The sequence below is a fragment of the Carassius carassius genome, chromosome 2, assembly GCF_963082965.1.
Source record: "Carassius carassius chromosome 2, fCarCar2.1, whole genome shotgun sequence".
Taxonomy (NCBI): Eukaryota; Metazoa; Chordata; class Actinopteri; order Cypriniformes; family Cyprinidae; genus Carassius; species Carassius carassius.
Genome location: NC_081756.1, coordinates 4249075 through 4271880, shown reverse-complemented (window position 1 = coordinate 4271880; position 22806 = coordinate 4249075). Strand labels below are relative to the sequence as shown.

General features: G+C 36.8%; 1 protein-coding gene and 1 long non-coding RNA gene across 2 annotated transcripts in view; both read left to right on the top strand.

The window, feature by feature from the left end:
* Window positions 1-22806, top strand: part of LOC132095979 (Fc receptor-like protein 5) — a 115387-nt gene that overhangs the window by 82399 nt on the left and 10182 nt on the right. The window lies entirely within an intron of this gene.
* Window positions 10399-19247, top strand: LOC132100797 (uncharacterized). The gene is made up of 4 exons (XR_009423123.1): window positions 10399-10596; window positions 10848-10957; window positions 17475-17510; window positions 19148-19247. It is a non-coding gene; the product is annotated as an uncharacterized LOC132100797 (long non-coding RNA).

The following is a 22806-nucleotide window of genomic DNA, read 5'->3' as shown; positions in this document are numbered from 1 at the left end:
CTTCCCATATCTTATTAAATAACTGTAATATTATCTGCAATACTTTCCCAGGTATTTTCTGGAACATGATGTAACTTAGTTGATCTTCTCCTGTAGCAGTATTCTTAATATCATTTAATACTATCACTAGTTCATTCAAGTTTATTTCTGCATCCATAGTACATTCCTCACAATCTTTTTTAATAAACACATCTCTATTTTCTTTAAGAACCTTCTCTTTATGTAATCTATGTATATCATCCAAATGATCCCCACTATGAATACTGGCAAACTTCTTTCCCAATGCATTTGCCTTTTCTTTATCTGTTATTGCCAGTATTCCATCATCCTCTAATACAGGTATTTTAGTATACACTTTTTTCCCACTCATTTTCTTCATCATTGACCACACTTCTCCTATTTTAACTTCCCTCCCTATAGTAGAACAATAGGTCTTCCATGCATTTTGTTTACTATTCTTAATTATTCTTCGTGCCTGAGCCTTTTTCCTCTGATAATCAATTAAGTTATCTTGGTTCAAATTACCTCTTAACATTCTCATTGCCCGATTTCGTTCTTTAATAGCTTTTGTACATGTATCATTCCACCATGGGACCATTTTCCTATTCCCCCCAACTGACTTAAATGGTATGCTTTTTAATGCTGCATTCATTATTAAATGTGTAACCTCAGATGCACATTCCTCAATATCACCCTGCATTGAGACTGTCTCTGCTGAAATACAACATATTTTTTTAAATTTTTCCCAATCAGCTTTTTCAAACTCCCATTTCTTATGATTAGGCCTTTCTTGGAGATCTATTTCAATATTTATAGAGCAAAATATTGGAAAATGGTCACTTCCAATACTTGTACTTTCTATCACCTTCCATTCACAAGAGTGTGACATTTTATTAGAGACCAGAATGAGATCAATACAAGACAGTGTGTTAGAACGTATATCAATTCTTGTACCATTCCCATTATTTAAACAAACTAATTGCCTAACATCCATCATTTCCTCCACTGCTTCTCCATTATTATCTGTATGCTTACTTCCCCAAAGACTATTGTGTGCATTGAAGTCTCCACACCATATTTCTTTCCGGTTCCCTTGTCTACTTATTATTCCCTCTAATGTTTCTAGGTTTAATGATTTACAAGGGTTATATAAGTTTATTACTACTAAGTGTCCATCTGATTTATAAATTTCAGTAATTACACATTCTATTTCTGTTGTAGTTTCTATTCTTCTAAATGGTATCCCATTCCTTACAAATGTTGCACATCCTCCACCCTGATTCCCACCTCTATCAAACCTAACAGACTCATAACCAGGTATAATAAAATCAAGGTGAGGCCTTAGCCAGGTCTCTTGAATGCAAATAGTATCAGGTTTGACTTCAGACTCTATACTATACTCTATACTATAAACTTCTTAAATTCTTGTCCATTTGCAGTCAGACTCCTAGCATTCCATTGTAACAGATGGAATACCATAATAAATTTAAGTAATACTCTGAGACCTTCCATCATTATTAGTGCTTAGCATGCCATGTATATCTTCTGCTTTTAAATCTTTGATACCCAAGAATTCCTCTGCAGCTTCTACCACTGTCTTGATCCTGTCACTTTTCCTTTCTTGTCGTGTGGCAACATTCACAACTTTACATATAAAAGCTACAAAGCTCTTTTTTTCTACCATCAAGGTGTTCTCCTCCACTATACACTTATGTTTACATGGTTGCTGTATGGCAATGGGTATTGGGCCTACTTTTCCTGGCTGACATCTCTTTATGTTTAACCTCTGAGGTAGGCCTGCTGCTCCATATATTACATTTTCATTGAGGTTTTCATGACTCTCTATTTGACTATTTGTCTTTGTTTCATAGTTGCCTATGTTTTTAATAGCCTCTGCATATGACATCTTATTCACAACCTTGTACCTTTGTACTTCTTTAGCTTGTTTCTGGACCACACATCCAGCATATGCAGCACTATGCTCACCTCCACAGTTGCAGCATTTTAGCTTGGTATCCTTATTACATTTTCCATATTCATGGTCTCCTCCACATTTCGCACATCTTTGTCTCCATTTACATTGTTGTACTGTATGACCCATTCTCTGGCACTTAAAGCATCTCAATGGTTGAGGGATATACTCCCTAACTTTTTAATTGATCCAGCCTATTTGAACTTCATAAGGTAAGGATTTTTCAAAAACAAGCAATACAGATAGACTGTCTGATTTAATACCACTTTTATTGCTTTGGAGCCTTTTCACCTCTAATACTTTCCCACCTTTAATCTCACTCTTTACCTCGTCCACAGACATTTCCAGTGGAACATTTGAGATCACTCCTCTTAGCTTTGCTGCCATTCCTGGTACATGCACTTTAATCTTTCCACCACCAAGATTACTCATTTTCAAAATCATTTCCTGCTGCTTCTTATTTATTGCTGAAATTAGAATTCTTCTGTTATTCAGTAGTTTAGCGTATTTAATTTTCCCCATATCCTTCTCAATTGCTTTGGTCACTTGAACTGGGTGAAAATGACCTTTATCATTACTGAGCGTGATAATAACTTTCCACTCTTCCTGCTTATCATCTAAGTCAGGTCTACTGTTCCCCTTAGATTTAGCTTTAATCTTTTTGTTAACTTGTCTACCCTCCCCTCCACTACTCGCTTCAGACCAAGATTTTTTCCTTGCCTTTTTTGTTTGGCTAATCTCCATATCTGAAACCCTTCCATAATTATCGCTACCATCCGAGCTATCTCCCATCGTTACACTCACAATACAGTTCGGTTGCAATCTGCCTTCGCTTCGTCCAAAAACTTCCGTCCTCTCCAACCGGCGCATCCCACCACACACCCCGGAAACCTAGAAACTAGTTTGCTGCGGGTTTTTTTTTTTTTAAACTAGTTGTGTTGCCTGTGTTGCCGGATCCAGCCATCTCACAATTAAACTGAGTCCAAACACAGTTTATATAGGGGAGTGGTAATGGGGAACACCTAGTGGTGATTAGCCCTAAGCACAGGATTATGGGAAATGAAGAAGGGAATGGACACCAAATGCAAGAGTCCTGAGTGGAGTGCCCTCTACTGGAATTCATGGGCACTCCAGCTGGTGATCGTGGCAATATATCTGATATGTTTCAAGGGTGAAATTTATATTTCCTAAATAAACATAAAAACAATAATTTATGTTTTTTGTGAAATATTTTTTGCAATTGTTAGCACATTTTATCATTTTAAGTTAAATAGTTTGTGTAGTTCTATGTTAAGTTAAAATAGTTATATGTTAGTAGCAATGAACACACCAAGCTTTTTGCTTTGAATCTTGAAAAACGATTAAAATAATAATAATAATAATAATAAAATCACATATATTTAACAGTTCACTGCATGTGACTTTGCAGAGCATTATGAAACATCTCAATTACTTTGACAGTGGCAAATGCTGTTAGACTGCTGACCAGCCTAAAACATAATTTTAAACCATTTTTTAATCATCCTAATGACAAACAGAGCACTGCATAATCACTGCAAGAACTTATGGTTGCACTTTATTTTAAGGTGCCCTTGTTACAGCGTTTTTAACTAACATTTAAAGGGTTAGTTCACCCAAAAATCAAAATTACGTCATTAATAACTCACCCTCATGTCGTTCCAAACTCGTAAGACCTCCGTTCATCTTCTGAACACAGTTTAAGATATTTTAGATTTAGTCAGAGAGCTCTCAGTCCCTCCATTGAAGCTGTGTGTACGGTCTACTGTCCATGTCCAGAAAGGTAAAAAAAAACATAATCAAAGTAGTCCATGTGACATCTCAGGGTCAGTTAGAATTTTTTTAAGCATCGAAAATACATTTTGGTCCAAAAATAGCAAAAACTACAACTTTATTCAGCATTGTCTTCTCTTCCGTGTCTGTTGTGAGCGATTTCAAAACACAGCAGTTTGTGATATCCGGTTCGCGAACGAATCATTTGATGTAACTGGATTTTTTTGAACCAGTTCACCAAATCAAACTGAATCGTTTTAAACGGTTCGCGTCTCTAATACGCATTAATCCACAAATGACTTAAGCTGTTAACTTTTTTAATGTGGCTGACACTCCCTCTGAGTTCAAACAAACCAATATCCCGGAGTAATTCATTTACTCAAACAGTACACTGACTGAACTGCTGTGAAGAGAGAACTGAGGATGAACACCGAGCCGAGCCAGATAACAAACAATAGACTGACTCGTAAAAATGTCCTGTATCTTAAGGAGCCAGTTTCATTGGCTGATTTTAAATTACTTTTAAATTACATGGAAGCTACACAAAATGGCTGTAGATGTTATGACTGACTCAGTTATGACGGACGATCCTTGCTGTTGTTTATTGCTTGCAATAATATGTGAAATTCTGATTTGTTATATGTTGATGTTATATGTTATATGTTTTTATGTCTGTAACCTTGTTAATTGTGCTGCTGCTTGGCCAGGACACTCTTGGAAAAGAGATTTTTAATCTCAATGAGTTTTATTCTGGTTAAATAAAGGTAATAAATAAATAAAAGAACAGAACCAACATTAATGATTAATGTAGCAGAAGAAATATCCAATGCCAAGCCCTGACTGGATGAGTGGAGGAGTTGGGGTGATTAGCTCCTGAGCAAAGTAATAGCTGCTGAATAATGACTGAAAGAACCTTATGATTGGCGTCTTATTCCTATGGGGGGGGGGGTTATTTATGCTCTCAGGCTTGTAAGGGAAACACGTCAATTTGAACAGAATAATTTTCATGGCTGATCACTGAGACGCCCTGCGATTCACTGAACGAGCCGTTTAACATCAAATCTAGACAGTCCAAAGTATAGTGAAAACACTTTTAATTAGCACAGTAACAAGATTGGCAGTTTAAGACATTAACTTGTAAGGACAAAACACAAGATACTTCTCTTTTCAATATGATTAAGACTTTATTAGATACAGGTGCTGGTCATATAATTAGAATAACATCAAAAAGTGCCACAGACTGATCGTCTCCATGCCACACTGCATTGCTGCAGTAATTCAGTCAAAAGGTGCCCCAACTGTACATGCTCATACTTTTCATGTTCATACTTTTCAGTCAGCCAAGATTTCTAAACATCCTTTCTTTGTAATGGTCTTAAGTAATATTCTAATTTTCTGAGATACTGAATTTGGGATTTTCCTTGGTTGTCAGTTATAATCAACAAAATTAAAAGAAATAAACATTTGAAATATATCAGTCTGTGTGTAATGAATGAATATAAAGTTTCACTTTTTGAATAGAATTAGTGAAATATATCAACTTGTTGATGATATTCTATTTATATGACCAGCACCTGTAAATCTAAGAAATATAAGCTAATCTAACACATAAGCACACGCACTCACTCATTCACACAAGATGCAGGAAGATAGAACGTTAGGGAAGAATGAGTTTAAGAGAATGAAAATGTGGAATCCCAAGTTTACAGCAAAATGTGAAATTATTTCATAGACATGAACAGCCATCAATCACTTAATTGACCCTCACACTGAGTTCCTCAATGAGGTTAAAGTTATATCAGATGTGAGTCTGGAGGTACTTTGCCTGTGTAAAGGGGGTTCCCTTTGTTGTCGTTGAAAGGGGGTTTCCCGAGGTTGCTGATTGGCTGGAAATTCAGTAGTTATTGAAGTGAAGTCTTGGGTAGTCTGTGGTTAAGTTAAGTTGTGGGCTGGTTAAAGTTGAACAGGCACTCAATGTCAGACTTGGAGACACGGCGTTACAAAACTTAACTCAGAACACAAAACTCTCAACGGAAAAGAAAAGAAACTAAAGTAAAAGAACAGAAGTAAAGTTTGACGAGACTAGGTTGTGTTTCTTCTCATCGTGGCTAAGTAGCAGCAGGCATGCAGGCCGACGCACGCTGGAACCGCGCTCAAAGAAGGCTAAAAGTGAAGACTAAAAGCATGACTGAGAGCAAAAGCTAGGAGAAAAGGCTAAAAGCAGGCATGACTAATAGCAAAAGCTAAGAAGCAAAGCTAAAAGCAAAATTTAATGGTGTCCTGAGTTTTTAAACTGGCCTTTTGGCCACACCTCAAATGTTGTCTTGACCAATCAGATATTGTCTTTGCTCGGGGTATCATAAATCATATGTTATCTTATCAAGCACGTGGTCCAAATTTTCCCGCTCTTGCAGGGTATAATTTTGGACATGATTCCTACAATAAGAATATGATACATTTGACAAATAACTGATGGTCAGGAATGTTTCAAGCAAGCAGATTCAAACACATACATACAAAACATGAATATGTATCCTTAAGCTATCCAATAGTTATTAAAAGACATACAAAATAAGTGATTATAAACATGATAGTCAAATGTGTTGGTTACATATAAATGAATATTTAGTTAAGCAATGGACTGATATTCATTTATAAGTCCTTTTGAGTTCATTTTGGTGCATGTACATCTATAAAATACAGTTCCTGTGCCATTCTGTGCCAACATAAGGATTTTCTGTGGAGACCAGAGGTTAAAAGGTCCCTTAGGAATTTCAGTCTGTCTCTGCTGATGGGGGGAAGTCAATCCAACGATCTTGTTTACTCTCATGAGTTTTTGAATTTTTGACAATCTCTTCTCCGAATTGAAGATGTCAACAATTGTTCTAATGGTGTTTATGTTGAAAGCTTTTCTGTGAAAGAGTTGGTTGGTTAGTGGACTTGCTTCTGACTTGTGGCACTAGGAATTGATTTACAACGTTCTGTTGCCTTTCTGAGGAATTCGGTTCATGTTTCAACCATGGTCCTGATCGACTCTTTAATTTGTCTAGTTCGGGTCTGATACGCTACAGGCCGCATGGATGGGCAGGGAGTGTTGCCCAGAACAGAGCCATACTCTCAACCTAAAGTGTATGCTAATTGTAAGTTATCTTTCGTGATGGTGGTCCTGGAAGAACTACTGTTAAATTTGTCAGCTATTTTTAATGTAATCTTAGCCTTAGTCCTGTGTCAAATATAACTTTTAGGTTTTATCATATTTAGTCAACTTGTCCTGTTTTAGTTTTAGTCGACAATTTTTTTTTTGCATTTTAGTCTAGTTTTTGTCAGTACAAACTTATTTAAAAATATATTATTTTGTTCAATGTTAATTGCAATGGTTGATGTCATTTGGGAAATTGATTATTACATTTCATCAGAAGTTGCTCTTTCACCAATAAGCACAAATCAGCTTGTATGCATGCTTTATTTTACCTCATGTAGTGTACAGATATATAACAGGCTATCAACTGGAGGCTAAATAAACACCCAAGATGTTAGATATACACTTGCCATCTACGTTACGAAAACTGGTGTAACAAAAACCTGTTATCAAATATTATAAGAGTGCCCATCACACCTCTCTTCATCAGTTTGCACTGGCTGCTGATAGCTGCTCACATCAATTTGACTGGCACTGATGTTTGCCTACAAGACAACCACTGGCTCTGCACCAAAGTACCTTACCTCAATAGTTCAGACATATGCAGCCACCACCTCCCGCCACCCCCCACCCCTCCAGAAGCTTTCGTTCTGCAAGTGAATGACACCTCGTGGTACCATCCCAAAGAGACACAAAATCACCCTCACAGACCTTTACCTGGACTGTTCTAAGCTGGAGGAATGGTCTGCCTCAATATGAGCATATGAGTCTTTGGCCATCTTCAAAAAAAGGCTAAAGACACATTTTTTTTTCATCAGCACTTGACTAACTAATGCTAACATTTTATTATTATTATTATATTTGTCTCTTTTTCTGAAAGAAAAACGGTATGTGTACTGTGCTAGACTAACTGAGACTTGTTACAGCATTTGTATACTGTTGTCCTCCTATTGATCTGAACTGTTTCTACTTCTCTTCTCATTTGTAAATCGCTTTGGATAATGTGGTGGCTTCTGCCATGTCTAGAAGAATCACTCTCGAAGTCTTGGGGTTTCGGTGCCAGAATTTAGATTTTATTCTCAAGAGAAAATAAAACCGAGAAAGCTTTGCAGAACAGTCTCTCGAGTCTGTGTCAGTTCCCTATTTTATACAGTGCTTCTGAAGGCATGCCATGTTCAATACATTTCATACATATGGTTCTGTTTACCAACTCTTTTACCTTTTTTGTAAAAAGTGTTGCCAGCTTGCTTTTAGGATGTAGAATTTATTTAAAGTGAAACGAGGAGGCATAATCATATATTTTGCCTTATGTCAAAACACGACATGCAACTTTACCATATACTGTACTTTAGTAATGTCTGCACCAAGGAAGTCTCATCATATATTTTGTATTATGTCCAAATAGGGTGTGCAGCTCCACCATATACTATACCCATGCACTCTCTGCACATTCCATTCTCATGCAGGCCTCTATCCACAGAAAAATGCATGATAATAACAGTAGAATAACTTGATACATAAATGGCTAGATTCACATTGATTATACTGGATTAGTTCACATATTGTGAACTAAAAATACCCTTAGACTCCAGAGGGTTAACAGAAAAGCTCGGATTGGGGGATTTCATCTCTTGATATCTGGCAACCACAAACATGAATACTCAACAAAAATAAAAAGATCATGGTAAATTTTTTGTTCTTTTAAATACATTTTAGTTTTGTCTTTTTCGTCAACGATTCTGCATGTTCATTTAGTCTTAGTTACCATTTAATGACCTTATTATTGGCTTGCCATTGGCTAGTTTTTTGTCAGGGGAAAAAACTTAATTCACCAACATATTTTGTCATAGGTTTTGTTAACGAAATTAACAATAAGGCTGAGACCATGCTTCTTGATGATATCTCCCAAGGGTAACATGTAAAGGGTGAAAAGTGTAAAGTTTGTTTTGTTCCAGCTGTGCTCTATTTTCCAGGCTGCTCTCTTTAAGGTGCGAGTGTGCTCTTTATGCCACGGTGTCAAGATGTTTACCTTAATCTTCTTTAAGTGTAAAGGAAAAACTGTATCTAAAGTGCTAGAAAAGAGAGAGTCAGTTGTTTCTGTTGCAACATCAGGTTTTTCTGATCTATTGGATATGCTGAGGAATTGAGACAAGTCAGGAAGAGTATTTACAAAGCAGTCTTTTGTGGTAGAAGTGATGGTTCTACCATATTTGTAACAAGGACCTGAATTTGCTGCTTTAGCTATATGGAGTTTACATGAGATTAGATAATGATCTGAGATATTATAACTCTGCTGCCGAATTTCAACACAATTAACATCAATTCCATGTGACAGTATTAAATCTAAAGTATGACTAGGACGATGAGTAGGCCTTGACGTGTTGTCTAACCCCAATGGAGTTCAGAATGTCTATAAATGCTGATCCCAATTACATTAAATGTAATTACAGTTATTCACGGTATATAGTTTGGAAACTTACTGATAACCAATTTTACTGTACTGTCTTTTACTGTTAAAATCACAATAACTTTTTACATTGTACTTTGCATGTTTTAAACACTCTATTTTCTTAATTTGGCCATGCATTAAATGCACATACTTGAAAGAGCGCAGTTTTCTGACATATTTACTTTAAATATGGTCATATGCCCATGGGGGGCCACCTGCCTGCTCTGCCATTGCCTCGTGGCCCACCCTGAAGGATTCCCTTGGAGGGTGGTATAATCTTATGAACTATGATTAAATTATAAGTTGCCACAGTGTGCTCATAATGTAACAAATATCTCAGAAAATAACTTATTACATCATGTGAAAAATTACATTGAAACATTTTTACATTATGAGCTCAAGATTTTAGTACGTTTTGAGAAATACTACATTTTGAAGATTTTATAAAAAGAATAATGTAATACATTACATTATGAGTTGCTACAATATCAAAGTTATGATCTGTGATCATATCATTTACAAAAAGCGCTTTTGTAGAAAGGGATCTAATATTCATTAAGCCAAGTTTTATTGTTTGTTTATCTGTATTATATCAGGTTTTTTATTATTTGTTGAACATCAATTAAATTGTTACCCTTAAATTGTTTTCTACATTTTTTTTTTGTATTTGCTATTTTGGGGAACAGACACAGTCTCTATAAAAAAGAAATTGATTAATAAAATATTTTTTCTTTTTTTCATGTATTTTTTTTTTTTGCAAAAATAAAAAACTGCAAAAAGTATTCTAATAGCTTCATAAAACTGCGGTTGAATCGCTGATGTCACATGGGCTATTTTAATGGTCCTTGCTACCTTTCTGGGCCTTTGATTTGTGTTGCTGTCAGGGTCAGAAAGCTCTTGGATTTCATCAAAAATACATTAATTTGTATTCAGAAGATGAACAAAGGTCTTTCTGGTTTGAAACGACATGAGGGTGAGTAATTAATGACATCAATTTAAATTTTGTCTGAACTATCCCTTTAAGAGGTCTAATGGTGGCATTGAGCTGATAGTTGTGGTTTTCTTCTGCTTTGTTCTCTGCAGCTCTTTTTCACCCGTCTTGACTGCAGCTACTTACTGTCGTCTATATTGAAGGCAAGGCTTTTGGCCGACATACCGAGACCAGAGAGCTCACAATCTCACCAGAATGAAACGCCATTCAGCTGCATATTACAGCTCAAAATATAACTCAAATTACATGAAAAGGTCTACATTAGATGTCACCTTGTGATTTTACTTGATATTTTCTGAACTGTTCTTATCTTGTGTGGGTGTGATTGAGTAAAATAACTGTTAAACAATAAAATAACAGAACAATTCTAAAATAACTTTTCTGTGAAAGTCTTTTCAAGTAGAGAAAATAAGCTAAACATCTTAGAATGCATCTCTTTTTCTTTGAATCTCTTCATGTATTTCTGTAAAGAGTTTTGTTTCCTCCTTTCTCATCTCTTCTTAAGGTGTGAAATTACAGTTTAAACACAGGAAGTGTTCTGGTTATGAGCACACAGGGCAGCAGCTATTTTTATTAATGTCAGTATGGAGTCCGGTGCACTGCTTCTAATCCTCTGTAAGTACTTTATTATATTCTATACCAGGAGTGCAAAACTCAGCTCCTAAGAGGCCACAGTCCAGCAGCGTTTCCAACATTGTTACCTGTCGTTCTCAAATCAGCGCAAATTCACAGGGCTGCAGACCTCCAGGAACTGAGTTTAGCTCCCATCTTCTACAGTATCTTCTATTTTCTGTTTCTAATATATTGTATTCAGTTGAAGATATATTTCAACAGGTTGTGCTGTGTGTAGAAGGGTTTGTGTCTTTAGTCTCAATGCTAATTGTATTCTTTATTGCCCCCCCCCCTGCACATTTTGCATGTCTGTCTTGTTTAATACACATGAATTAAATCGCCAGCTTGTTAGAAGAGAGCTCTATGAATTAAATGTGAATTCACATGGAAGTGTGAAGATGATAACGGTAATTAACCATAATCATAAGATTTGCATAGTAGTCATGTATTGCACACTTTAATATCCTTTGAATGGAACATATATGCTCCTTTCGAAATCGAATTATGGCGGAATATGATGTCCACTTCGCAGGGCGCTTATGGTTGAATAGAATAAACAGATGAAGCGATAAGAGAAACATACAAAATGTGCTGAGCAGGGGCCGTGAGGACCCGGATTAGACACAACATTTCAAACCAGATAGCAATAAAAGATGATGCTCAAGCTTATTTTATAACAAATTTCTGTTTTCTGAGATAATGTTTTTACTTATTTTTAACTAGTTTGTCTCAGTGTCATTTTTAGCGGATGTGTGAAGTCAGTCCTTTTCACATTCTTATCAGAAAACCACAGCTGTAGTTCATTACGTTAGCATAGGAACATGTTCCACTATTGCTTAACAATCAGAAAGACTTTGGACTTCAGTTTGAAAAACATAATTATTATATATCATATTTATTATAATGTTTTTTTATTAAATGTTTGAATTGAAAACCGAGCTTTTGCTATATTTCTTTAAAGTAAAGGCCACTTGTTTTGTTATGTTGCAAATATTTACATTGTGAACACTAAAAGCACAGAGGTCACTTGCAACAGTACTCTTTTCTGGTTCACTTTAACTGAACTGAGTTTGGTTCATTTAACATATAATTTGTTTATCTAAATTAAGTGTCTAAATTATTTTTGCGGCCACTGTAAAGTCACAATTAAGTTGATGGTACCAATGTCAAACAGGAAGTGAGGCTGTGTGTATCTCACTTTGTATAACACTTTGACCTCATTTGGTTAGGAGTTTTGTAGAACCACATTACTGCACATAACATGTTTGCAAATATTTAAATACAAAAGTGTTTTTTTTTTCTATGTTGTAGTGAACAGAACATTTCAGGGCCCAGTTTTTGTGGGGCCCTTCTTTGACCACAATAGTGGACAAAGTTTGCTACATTTTAAATGGATGTTGGTGGACTAACCAGTGGTGTAGTGTAGTTTTTTTTAGTGAGTAGACTGTGATCATTGCCTCCGGGCCTCATACTCACCCGTCCCAGAGCGACACCCCATAAGCACCGCTACTGTAACTAATGCATGCCGCATGCATCGACATGTAACTGAGGGCATTCTGAAAGATTGCTTATGTGTTATCAGCACGTCAATTTATTATTAGCAGCACAAGACTTCAAGAGCCAATGACAAGCTGGGGAGACTGAACTGATTTTCCACTGTTTAGTGGTAAATGGATAATACACTCAAAAAAAAAAAAAAAAAAAAAAAAACATTATGTCATTAGTTACTCACCCTCATGTCGTTCCAAACCGGTAAGACCTTCATTCATCTTCAGAACACACATTAAGATATTTTTGATGAAATCCAACAGCTCTATGACCCACCATAGGCAGCAAAGGGATTAGCACGTTAAAGGCCCAGAAATGTAGTAAGAACATCGTTAAAAAAGTCCATGTGCCACATCAGCGGTTCAACCAAAATTTATGAGACTCAGATTTCAACTGAAATATTATAATTTGTGTTATGAAAATGAATGAAGGAACAACATGAGGTTGAGTAATTAATGACAGAATTTTCATTTTTGAGCGAACTAACCATTTAATTATTTTCCCGCCAGTGTTTTTGAAAAAAGTTGCCATCCACTGCTTGCATTTTTTATCATTTTGATCATTTCATGGCTTCCAGAATATTTTGTTGTATGAATATCTGAACATGTCATACATCAAAATAAAGAACAGAGCATTACATTTAAAAAAAAATGTATTCTAGCTTCAAGCATTCTTTTTTTATCACCACTTGTATGTAGTTAAGTGTTTGAGAGCTTGATCTCTCGTCTTGTCTATTCTGAGAGACTCTCTCTGCACTGCTCTCTTAAACAGAAATTATGGATTTAATCAACTGGTCTCTCAATGCAATTGACACCATCTTTTTGACCATCTTCTCCATGGCAACTTGCTGTGACGCTATCACAATCTGCGGACTGAGGCACTAGATCTGATGCCAGCTCTCCAGGCCTACAAATACACAAACTCTTACACACACACACACATACGTAAATGCAGATATGCATTCACTCCCCCAGCCCCCATTCCTCGCCTTCGCCGCTTTGTACGGCCAGTCTAATGGCCATACTTAATGGCGAATGGAACCCCCCCATACCCCCACCCCCCACACATTTCCATCCCAAGTCGCAAAGTCATGTGTTTATGGTGTATGTGCTTTTGTGTATGAACAGGTTGATGGCTAATTTTGCTGGTACTTGTGACTAGTGACAATAAAGTGCTACTACTACTATTGTTGTTGATGATTGCATTATTTTTAATTTGCATCTGTTTACATATGAGTTCATCTTCCTAGTCAGTGTTTTTGATTGGGAGATTGTGGACTCATTGAGGAGATTTGTAAGAATCCTTGGAAATAATCTATTTTGGCAGGGAAGCATTTTCTCATAAATAATGGAAAAATGTCTGGTGGAGGAAGAGTTAATAACCATCTAACTTATAATTTAGTTCACTTGCACCTCTGCTTGCCATATGCCAGGTGTTGATGGCAAGTTTGCTAAATCCAGAATCCTGAGATCATGAAGCATTTCACCTCCAAATGAGAGGCGCTTTTCCAAGTTGTTGATTGGACTTTGTAGGAAGTTCTTTGCATTGATTGGTGTGAGCTTTGTATTTGACACCAGGAGAACCAATCCAAAATCTCCCAAAGCATTATTAATCTCCTTGGGCATCTTTGAAGGATGCAAGCACTCTGATGGTGCACTTCAGAAGCTGGTCTGCTCTCAGGAGTATATTTAAATGGGCCTAGAGTTCCTGAGACCGGTTTGCAAGTTCAGACAATGCATCGTACATGAGACCAAGGACACACAAAAATGCCTTGCTTTGCACACAACGTGCAAGACCTCTGTACGTTTATCTCTTTTGCTGTTTCTTGTTTGGGCTCCTGCAGCATTTTCAAAGTGTCTGTTGAGTGCTTTATATGACCTACACTCAGTCTTTACAGAACACAAGCTGCTGACCATCCATCGCTTACTTAAACTCTGCCAAGTATCAGGACATCTGAGTCCTTGCACTGCTTCCTGAAGCTCTTGCTGGGTGAATCTGTATTGGACTAACTGAAGAGATTGTGGATCTTCTTCATAAATGCTTTGAAGTGGTTGACTGCCTGAACCTCTTCTACAGCATCAGATACAGTCAGTTCCAAACAGTGGTTCATGCAGTGCCATGAGAAGAGTTTACGGTACCTTGCAGTCAGTCTGGTTGCCACACAGGAGTTCTTGTCTAACATGACACTTTCTCCATCAGAAACAAAAGAGACCAGTTCTTTTAAAGCCTCTTTTCACTGAAGCCTGCAGTGTCCAAACAGTTAAGTAGAGCATCTTCTATATTCTCCGCCCTTTGGCTTTCCAGCTCAATCAGCTCCAGGAATACTTTCAAGTTGAAAATCATGGCAGATTTGTGGCTCAGATATGTAGCCTCGTCAATAAGAAAAGACAACTGGCTTGAAGACAACACACTACTTCAGCTTAAGTGGCAGTTTTCTAAATGTGTATTTGGACAATGCAAATAAGTTCCACAGGAGGAAAGAAGGGTTGACCTCATTGTGTTCCAGACTCTTATGTAAACGGAAATGGAGAAGCGCCAAAATGCAATCTCCTCGTCAGCAGAAAGGAATAAAGGTACCTTTCCAGAAGACACTCCTTGTTGAGTCTCAGTCCTGTAAGGAGAGACATTAGCAGATTCACTCGTTCTGAGTCTCCAGCCTGTGAGGAAAGAGATACTGTACCCTGCATTCAGAGTCTTCGTCCAGCAAGACAACAACAAATGAAGTACGTCCAGAGTTTTACTTTATTCCTTCTTCATTCATTATTCATTTAGCAGTTTTTGATTAATCTTAATAAAAATGATTTTATTAAACTTGTGTCTTCCTTGGGTTGGTAATACAGTCGTGGCCAAAAGTTTTGAGAATTACATAAATATTAGTTTTCAAAACGTTTGCTGCAAAACTGCTTTTAGATCTTTGTTTCTGTGATGTACTGAAATATAATTACAAGAACTTCATACGTTTCAAAGGCTTTTATCGATAATTACATGACATTTATGCAAAGAATCAGTATTTGCAGTGTTGGCCCTTCTTTTTCAGGACCTCTGCAATTCGAATGGGCATGCTCTCAATCAACTTCTGGGCCAAATCCTGACTGATAGCAACCCATTCTTTCATAATCACTTCTTGGAGTTTGTCAGAATTAGTGGGTATTTGTTTGTCCACCCGCCTCTTGAGGATTGACCACAAGTTAAGATCTGGGGAGTTTCCAGGCCATAGACCCAAAATTTCAACATATTGGTCCCCGAGCCACTTAGTTATCACTTTTGCCTTATGGCACGGTGCTCCATCGTGCTGGAAAATGCATTGTTCTTCAACAAACTGTTGCTGGATTGTTGGAAGAAGTTGCTGTTGGAGGGTGTTTTGGTACCATTCTTTATTCATGGCTGTGTTTTTGGGCAGAATTGTGAGTGAGCCCACTCCCTTGGATGAGAAGCAACCCCACACATGAATGGTGTCAGGATGCTTTACTGTTGGCATGACACAGGACTGATGGTAGCGCTCACCTTTTCTTCTCCGGACAAGCCTTTTTCCAGATGCCCCAAACAATCTGAAAGGGGCTTCATCGGAGAATATGACTTTGCCCCAGTCCTCAGCAGTCCATTCACTATACTTTCTGCAGAAGATCAATCTGTCCCTGATGTTTTTTTAGAGAGAAGTGGCTTCTTTGCTGCCCTTCTTGACACCAGGCCATCTTCCTAAAGTCTTCGCCTCACTGTGCGTGCAGATGCGCTCACACCTGCCTGCTGCCATTCCTGAGCAAGCTCTGCACTGGTGGCACTCCGATCCCGCAGCTGAATCCTCTTTAGGAGACCATCCTGGCGCTTGCTGGACTTTCTTGGACACCCTGAAGCCTTCTTTACAAGAATTGAACCTCTTTCCTTAGAGTTCTTGATGATCCTATAAATTGTTGATTTAGGTGCAATCTTAGTAACCACAATATCCTTGCCTGTGAAGCCATTTTTATGCAACACAATGATGGCTGCACGCGTTTCTTTGCAGGTCACCATGGTTAACAATGGAAGAACAATGATTTCAAGCATCACCCTCCTTTTAACATGTCAAGTCTGCCATTCTAACCCAATCAGCCTGACATAATGATCTCCAGCCTTGTGCTCGTCAACATTCTCACCTGAGTTAACAAGACAATTACTGAAATGATCTCAGCAGGTCCTTTAATGACAGCAATTAAATGCAGTGGAAAGGTTTTTTTGGGATTAAGTTAATTTTCATGGCAAAGAAGGACTATGCATTTCATCTGAACACTCTTCATAACATTCTGGAGTATATGCAAATTGCTATTATAAAAACTTAAGCAGCAACTTTTCCAATTTCCAATATTTATGTAATTCTCAAAACTTCAAGTTAGGTATCCCACCAATCGTTCTTATCTGATGTAGTCTTTGACACATGATCCAAAAATCATAACATCATCGGTGACGTGAATATCCATCACTATTTTGCCTCCCTAGCTCAGTGAGCACAAAATCACTACAATGTACTATGATATAATGCTATAGTTACTGGAGTGAAAATTACATGATTCTGCATTTGATATATTTTCAATTGCATCTTTCATGTTTTTTGAAAAAATGAGCAAATAAACCATGGAAGCAAACAGAGGATACCATACAACATTCATTTGGGACATGTATGATACATAAAAACGAGCCAAATAATAAAAGGAGCAATTGAAAGCTGAACAGACAGCACTACAGAGATTGACATCACATTGATTGAGGGGAATGTTGTCATTTGTTGTATATTGTGAACCTCAGTGCTTCTCTGTGCAGCAGTGAATCCATCAGTGAATCGACTCTCGCATCGAGTCCTGTGACGTCATTGTGTCTGTTGATGTTCATCAAAACACAGAAAGACACTTTCAGTTCATGTAAAATAAACTAAAATAGACGTCTCACTGCATTGTGTTGAATGATTGAAAATGCATCATATCTGTGTTTCTTCTGCGTTTAGTGCTGATGTTCCTCATCCAAGCTGGACTCACTAAAGGTACTGTGACACCTTGCAGTACATTTGATTTAACAAATGTGAATTGTTTTATGGACAATTATGGAAATGCACCCATGGTTGGAATTGTTTATTTGCCTAAAATACTAAGATTTTTTTCTCGTGAGGAGGTATTGAGTTCATAACAGTGATGTGATAGATACAGTGATGCTGTTGGTGATCAATATCTGCTCGTGAGTCTGAATGTTGTTGGGTCATTCTACAGAAACTTTTGGTATGGCAAAATGTCTTAAAATGTATTTATTTTTCTAACATTTAAACTTAGACCACATTATTAGATTACCTTTTGAATTTATGAATACATATAAATGACAGCTTAATTATTTTTCTATTTAGCTTTTTTGTGCAATTATTTCAAGACCACATGTACCATTTTTTGCCACCGGTGCTACCTTCTTTATTAATATAAAAAAAGATTTTTTGAAATATTTTTTCTTGATATTTTTTTCAGCACATATAGACAGAGTTACAGAAAAAGTAATGAAAATGCAAGGAATAAGAAGATTATGTTTTATTTAATTTGAAAGAAATAAACAGTACGGTAACACAGCACAGTAACACCGGTGACAGAATGAATCACCAGTGACATAAGACCTGATACACTGATCTTCACTGGTGTTACCCATAAGGAAGGTGACACCAGTGAATGTTTTCATGAAAAAAGCCTTTTAAAAAAAGTTCTGCTGTAAGGTATCAAACCATATGTTATCAATCAAGGTATACTCACTAAATTTAGTAGTTTAATCCATTTTTATTATAGTTTCTCACAATAGTGACGTCAACTGAAAGCTTCATATGAAATCGTGAGTTAAATGAGAAGGTTTCTGATAACTGAAAAGAAACGGTGGACTTAACATGGCCCTTTTTCATAGATCTTTAGAAAATAGAAAGGAGGAAGTCAAGTGATGTCATCGGTGTCATTTTTATTACAAAATGACAGATTTTTATCAAACGGTAACACCAGTGGCACAAATCCTGGGGACCACCGTTTTCACCATATATTTTATAATTATTCAGCATTTTATTTTCTTATGCCATTTAAATCATATATTTGATAGTTATGAATACATTTTTGTAATTTAAATGGTAGAAAACCTTGATTTGACTACAAAATAAAGCACGTTCTCTGTGTACATGGCTGTGGGGAAAAGCAGTTTTGTGGTTCTTTATTATTAACTAAAAACAAATATTGCCACATTTATGGTGCAAGAATGTCTAATTTTTCAAATAACACATTGTTTTATTCTAAAATCTAAAAAATTGTAACCCCAATGTGTTTTTCAATTGTAATATTCCTGTAAAGGCTAGGGACAGAAAAATGGACGTTTCTGTAGAATGACCCTGTTTCAGATTATCTAATTTTGAAATTGTTCAGAGAAGAGACCATCACTCTTCTCTCCACATATCTCCTCTTTAACACCAGTGACACACAAATACAGGAACTCAGATGATCATGGGTGCATTTCCCAAAAGCAACTACGGATGTGAGTTCAGTCATTACCAATATAGTTCAATGGAACTAGCGACCATAGTTAGCGAACTATGCTTTTGGGAAAAGCACCCCAGATCATGTTTTCTGACTAGTTCACTGAAAGAGCTTGGTCTTCTTTTTTTCACAGATTCACCCATATTTACTCTGACTGTGACTCCAGACAGTCCTGTATTCACTGGAGAGAGAGTGAGACTGAAGTGTGTGATTGAGTCTTACAGAGACTGGAGTAAGAGAAATGGCCTGACAGACCGGAGATATGACTGGAGATATGAGTGGTATAAAGGCAGTGTAAAGTTACAGTCGTCTGGTCGTCTCACTGTAAACACAGACACACTCACTATCAGAGCAGTAACTACATCTGATGCGGGTCAGTACACGTGTAGAGGACAGAGAGATAAAAGACCAAACTCATCACAATCAAGCTCTGCTGTTTATCTCTCTGTGACGGGTGAGTTTAATATCATTGTCCTTCTGTAACACATGAATTATCACACATCCAATCAAAAGATATTCAAATTCTCAGATGTTATATTCAAGCTACTCTTAAATATAATTGTTACACTTCATTTGAGCGCTTAATTTTTTAATTCTGTAAAATGTTCTTTACACTATGGAAAATTGTTCTTTTAAAGGGTCATCTATTGCTGCTAAAAGAACATTACATTTTTGTGTAAATGGTGTAATGAGATGTTCATGTGGTCTATGTTAAAAAAAAAAAACAATTCCACATACTGTACATTTATTGTTTCTCCTCTATGCCCGCCTTTCTGAAACACATCTATAATTCCAAAGCTCATTGTTCTGGAAAGTGATGCGGGCTCTAATTGGCCACCTACCCATTGCGTTGTGATTGACTGAATGCCTCAAAAGAGTGATGGAAATGTTACTCCCCTTATCATACTGTGATGGCGTGTGTCCCAGTCAGAACACAAGTGCAACGAGACAAAAACCCATTATAAATGAGCCATTTGTTGCATCCAGTGGGAACATAATGTGTTGCATTGCGCTGTGTAAACCGAAAACAATGTCTGCATTTGTGATCAGAGAAACAACAAGCACTACTCTACACTGCTCAAAACTCATGTTTCAATAATCAGTGACAAATCCTTTAAATATGAAAACGTACTTACAGACTGTGAGTCAGAACACCCAGCATTATAGTCTTCTCTCCCAGAATCAGGAAACAGTCCTCCATAAAATGTGCTGCTCACATCTGAATATTTGGCTTGAACTGGAACAATGGTGTAAATATAACTTAACCACTGAGTTCTAGTTGTGTCCTCTTTTGGAAGACCAAACAAAGTATTTTTGCATTTGCAACAAAATGGAGTTCGGTCACATGAGATCGAGAATTCGCTATGAATATTCACAATTTTAGACTGTTGAGCTTGTACAGCAATACCAAACTTGTGCTGAGGGTAAACACAAAAAGTAGTGAGCATAAAAAAACTTATAAATTAACAAATTTTCAGATGTTTAATTTCTATGTGGGACCAACACGGTTCACATATATATACTATTACAGAGAAAAATAGAGCTGGAAGAAAGTGGAATGTTTCCATCACCATCAGTCTCCTCTCCACATCTCTCCTCTTTAACATCAGTGTCACACAAATACAGGAACTCAGATGATCAGATCATATTTCTGACTAGTTCACTGAAAGAGCTCTGCTTCTTCTTCACAGATTCACCCAGATCTGCTCTGACTGTGACTCCAGACAGTCCTGTCTTCACTGGAGAGAGAGTGAGTCTGAAGTGTGAGATTGAGTCTAACAGTGTCTGGAGACAGAGAAATGGCCTGACAGACTGGAGATATTACTGGACATCTGACTGGAGATATGAGTGGAATAAAGGCAGTGTAAAGTTACAGTCGTCTGGTCGTTACACTGTAAACACAGACACACTCACTATCAGAGCAGTAACTACATCTGATGAGGGTCAGTACACGTGTAGAGGACAGAGAGATAAAAGACCAAACTCATCACAATCAAGCTCTGCTGTTTCTCTCTCTGTGACGGGTGAGTTAAATTGTATTTCTTCTAACAACTCCGTTTACTACATGAACACATCGTTCAGATTTCAGCTCAACAACAAAAACGGTTCTTTCGCAAATTTAATTCAAACTGGAGGCCAAATTATGAATAAGGATTGTGGTTGATTATTGTGGTAAATTATTGTGCATGCCATATTTTAGCAAAATATTAATAGTCATTCTTTGGAGAAACTGTATTCTGTTCACAGTCCACTTCAGGCGTTGGAGGCTGAAGTTCTGTACACACTTTACACATAAACTGAAGACAGTGAGGGTCGTACAGTTGTGTTTTATACTAAACCTAACACCTCAGATCTCATAAACACATACTGCAGCTAAATTCAGTTCAGAATAAATTTGTCAGTCTGTGAATGAACAAACTTTGTGTGTAAATAAAAACAGTGTTTAACACTGAAATAGATTGAGAGACAGTGAATGTAGAACACCGTTTAAAACAGAGGTGCCCAAATGTTTTCCTATGAAATACCAAAAATCAAAAAAATTGTTTTCCTGACACCACACTGAGAAACCTTTCAGTTATAGTGATTCAGTTAGTAATATAAATTAAATAAGGTAAACTAAATAAGCAAATACATCAAAATATAATACAAACAATAAATATAAAATAATAATCACATTACAAATAATAAAAATAATCAATATTGGATCTACGTAGTGACAATATGTACTGTATAAAATTTAAGGTAAAAAGCAAATAATCAATGTAATATAAATCGAACAAATTATTGAATTATTTTTGTTCAGACAAAGAAAATCTATAATCTTGTGCACTGCTATTCCAAGTTATGATCGTGTTGCAGAGTATAGCTAGCATCCAGTTCACTTTACCCATAACTGGACAACACAACCGAGCGGTCGAGCACATTTCACAATTTAACTAAATTAACTGTTAGGAGGTCTACAACATAAAAATTTGAATAAATTGTTTTAATCTCAATTTCTGACGTTACTTGCAACTAGTGTTTGAAGAGAGGCATTACATCAATACATTCCTGGTTTTATTGGAGCTTTACAGCAACAATGTATTTTTGCTGCAGTGTCATCCAGTGGATTTAATTGCCATTACACACTCTATTCAATGAGAGGTTTAAGGACAAATGGCAAAAAACGGGGTTTGGCGAGTTTAAATACGGTAATTTGATCACAAAAAAAAGATCAACCATTCGGTTACAATGCACTTTTATTAACAATCAGTACTGAAATCTGAGTAAGCAGTCAACTTCACATTTATAACCATCTAAAAGGAGAGAATGACTATTTTAAGATGTCTACACTTAAATCAAATATTTAAATCATAACCCACAATTCCTGAAAGATCAACCAAGCCTGCGTGAAGAAGAGAAAGAGTCACTGGGTCAAGAACCCACAACCTCAAGAACGTGCGCCAACCAACAAATTTAAAAAGATGTAGTGAATAATGCAAATAACTCTACACTCTCAAATCAATACCCATGCAGTGAAGGAAAGACCCAGATGAGCCCAGAGAAAAGTACAGACTGGCTCCTAGAATATAGAAGAACAGGTTAAAAACTCTCCTTTTCTCCACACATCATATAGACCCTTAATGATTGGTACAAACAGGACTCAACCAACACAACCAATAATAAGAGTGGATGCTGCATAATAGACTGGAATAGAAACACTGCGTGATACAGCTCATTACTGTAGGCGAAACACGACGTCCACAACTTGCATAATATTACATAGAGCCCACACATGCACACTCTTACATC